This window comes from Corylus avellana, chromosome ca10 (assembly GCF_901000735.1).
Source record: "Corylus avellana chromosome ca10, CavTom2PMs-1.0".
Lineage (NCBI taxonomy): Eukaryota > Viridiplantae > Streptophyta > Magnoliopsida > Fagales > Betulaceae > Corylus > Corylus avellana.
In genome coordinates this window covers 21,453,558-21,457,510 of record NC_081550.1, presented here as the reverse complement: position 1 = coordinate 21,457,510, position 3,953 = coordinate 21,453,558, and the positions used below count along the sequence as shown (strand labels likewise).

The 3,953-nt window shown below is 39.3% G+C and overlaps 1 pseudogene; it reads right to left on the bottom strand.

Moving 5' to 3' along the window:
• Positions 1-6: 6 nt before the first annotated feature.
• LOC132164305 (cinnamoyl-CoA reductase CAD2-like) lies at positions 7-2,553 on the bottom strand (annotated as a pseudogene).
• Between the last annotated feature and the right edge of the window lie 1,400 nt (positions 2,554-3,953).

Below are 3,953 nucleotides of genomic sequence, written 5' to 3'. Positions count from 1 at the left end.
GGCCACAAGTTTCTTGACTGGAAAATCTAAAATTAATGGGGCATGGCAGCACAAAGAGAACTTAAATAAGCCTGTGAAAGATGGAACATCATCAAGAGGCAAGAATAAAAGTCTCATCACTTGGCCTCCACAGAGCCAACCCCATCCAGTCCAAGGATTGGAGTGAGATTTGGTGGGGTGAACCCAAGGAAAAAACTAAAGTTGAACTTAATAAAGCTTGTTTGACAAATGGTAGCTTAGATATCTTCTTCGTCATTAAGCATTATAAGCTCTAGCTCACAATTATCCTTGGAATGCAATTCAAGTCCATCGTATTGCGGACTTATGGTTCTAACGCTATTTTTATGGTTATCAGATGTTCCAAGTCTATATACAAGACATGTATAGAGTGGCTGCTTCAAATCTAATCGCAGTAGCAGGAAGTAAAATTTATTACCTTGGCACCTTATATTCAGGGTAAGGTTCAGCAATCTTTGCTACAAAATCACCATAATTCGAAATAGATTCAACACACAAGTGCCTTCCAGTTGCTGATTTGTTCTCATACACCAAGATATGTGCTAGGGCTACATCTTTAAAATGCACAAATCCCATAAAAAGGTCCTCAGGTGCTTCAGTGCGCCCTGCAGCAAGGATAAAATAGAATCATTAGTGCTTTTATTAGCTCTAAAAATCAGAAACTTAAACTTGAAATGTCACAGACTACATTCAGTCAAAGGTGTGACAGGGTTTTTGCAACATCGACCCAGATAGCGCTCATCTTCTATATAAATAGAATGACAAAACTTGTTGAAAGCTTACACTACCGCAATTTTGTCTGCTGCTTATTACTTGGCATGGATTGTCTTTAGCTTCTTTCACTGTTAGCATGGCTACTTCCCAACCCCGGGAATAGCAGAGGGTAACATGCTTTGGACAAGCCAAGGAGTAGCTATAATGAAACCTCTATGGACATAAATTCTCAAGACTGACCTACGGTAGCCAAGAGATGAAGGGAGTAGCATATAACTGCACACCTGCAGAAGGCAAGGACTGTCCCTTTTTCCAAGCTTGGGACTACCCATGTATATGACCCTAAATATGAGATTAAAAGTATTAAATGAATACTTGTTTTGAAGAATGTTAACAAACTTAACTTAAATTCTTAAAAATTCATTTAAGGCAGCCGCTTGATTTATATTCCTTGTTCCACTCAAGCCCTAATCATATGGAGACTTGACCAAAGAACAGAGGAAGACACCATGATTTTATCAGGGTAACATAAAATGAAGAAAACTTATAATCACAACGGTCACTAAAAAATCTTCCAAGTAACAAAGTTTTTAACTCTCTGAGCAAGCCTAACACCCCGTTGAGTTCTAGTTTGGTGATTCAAGTTGTAGTTAGAAATATAAGTACCATAACAATATAGTGATCATTGCACAAATAAAGCACTACCCTGGAGAAGGCTACCGAACAATAACATGCTTCCGTTGATTCTAGGAGGAATAACAGGGCCCAACACCAACCCAGGGTTCACCACCACCACATCCAAACCCTTCTCTTTGGAAAAATCCCAAGCTGCTTTCTCGGCTAGTGTTTTAGAAATCGGATACCAGAACTACACCAGAAAACAAGCAAACAAAATTGTCATTAGCGTTTGTAACATCCTATGTATGATTCAGACATTCAGTCCACGTCGATGCAATGCCCGATAACCCAATAGGGAGTACCACAATTATACTCTTAACAAATTGGTAAAAAGCTACACAAATGGACGTGCATTTTGCATATAATACGATAGGGGCACTCACTCCCTTCTTCTTGCAGTCCTCAATGTCGGTCCAGTAATCCTCAGCCTCGACAACGTCGTCTCCCCAATTAGGGCTCGTAGTCATGGCCAGCATCGATGATGTCACCACTACACGGCTCACCCCAGCTTCCTTCGCCGCCGTCAGTACATTTATAGTTCCCTTGATCGCCGGGGTCCAGAAGTTGTTTCTACAAGAGCCATCAATTGTATATATTTTTAGAATATTGGTCAAATCATAAAATTCACTATTTATCATCCACTAGACTTTTAGGAAAATTAGTAGTTGTTGTGTAAAAATTGAAAAACAAATCAAAAAACCTCGGGATCTTGGACTTGCTCGATGGTGCTGGGAGAGGCGAGGTGGAAGACTCCGACGCAGCCATTGAGGGCGGAGTCGATGGAGCCGTAGTCAAGGAGATCGATCTGGAAAAGACGGAGGCGAGTCTCAGCGCCTTCTAGAGCTTCTAGGTGCTTCGTTTCGCTCTCGTCCTCTGCAAACAGGTAACGAATTTAAGCGGGGAGATGGCATTTCCGTAGATAAATGCAAGAGTAAGCACCATTTTTTAAACTAAAGATCAAGAGTGTGAACTAACTGAGATCTTGGACGGTGGCGTGACGGTGTAGCCACGGTCGAGAAGGAGACGGACGAGCCAGGATCCAATGCAGCCACTGCCTCCGGTGACACACACCACCTCACCCTCCTTCGCCATCCCACTCTCTCCGCTCACTGAAGTGTTGGGACTAAGGGCTGGGTTCGGAATTTGGTGCGCGGCAAGATAGGAATGCTGTAGTGGCAGTAGCGGTTTTCTTTATTTATTTGTCCGAGAATATAATATTGGTGTTTTTTATTTTTTTCAAAAGAGATAAGGGGCTAAATTAGGCCGAAATAGAGGAAATTCGTAGATACTCTTGGACAATCCAAATTCATAGCCTCATTTCTCTAGATTTGGTTGAGGTGGTAACAAAAAATTACAGTAGACCTTTTGTAGTTTTTCAATGTGTAACTATAGTTTATATTCGTCACTCCTAGTTCCATTTTCAAAGTATGACATTATTTCTCAATAAAAAATATTAATTTTCATACACTAAATGTTATGGTTTCACACCAACATATGAGAAATGAGAATAATGGTGGTGTCTGGCAAACAACGTGGCTTTGACACGGCACTGTGCTACAATTTGGCAAATCTACTGCATATCTGATGTAGACTTTGGTTTTCTCAAAAGTCTACTCTGTTTATAGGTGACGTAGCGAGTTTTAACTACTATTTGAAAATTTTGCAAGTATAATTTGCAACAAGAAATAGTGAAATTTCTTTGTAAATGAGGTGATATGAGGACCTTTTGGTCATTTTACATGCTGAATTTGTTCACTCCTTCAGAGAACGACACCTCAAAAGGCAAGCCAGCATGATTTTTACGACTATCGAAATTAGATGCAGGCTGTTACCGTCCTTTCCGCACAGTGTAGTGGAATTAGGGTGGCAAAATGGGTACCCATAAACGACCCGATTAGACCCGCGGGTACCCGTTACACGATTAGCCTATATCCAGACACGACCCGTTTAGCTAAACGGGTAATCGGGTTGACACGATTATGACACGAAAATAATCGGGTAACCCGACACGACCCGTTTTACCCGTTTAAAATAACCGGGTATAAATGGGTAGACACGACCCGACACGACCCGATTACCCTAAACTATAATTTATTTTTTTTAAAAAAAAAAAAAAAAAATTCAAAATTGTAATAATAATACTAATACATCAATGATTCAATATAGTCAATGCAAAAAATTGAGTTCTAACTTCTAAGAGATTAAAGGTTTTAATAAAGGATAAGAAAAAAAAAAAAAAAATTGGAAAGTGACCGTAATTGACAAATTGTACTCCAAAATAAATTACTAAACTCATAATTTCACCTAAACTTAAAAGTTAAAAGTTAAAACAAGTAAGTTCATTTATTAAAATAGTCCACTTATACCAGCTAAACATCTAAAAGATGCCTGAAACACCTCCAATTTTAGGGTCTTTTTGGTAGGGGGGGCTAGAAAAGTAAGAGGAATGAATAGGAAGGATGGAAAAAAAAAAAATTAGAAAAAAAATGACGAAGGGGTTGTTTTTCTTATACAAACTTTTGTTGGGAAGGATGAAAAAGTAT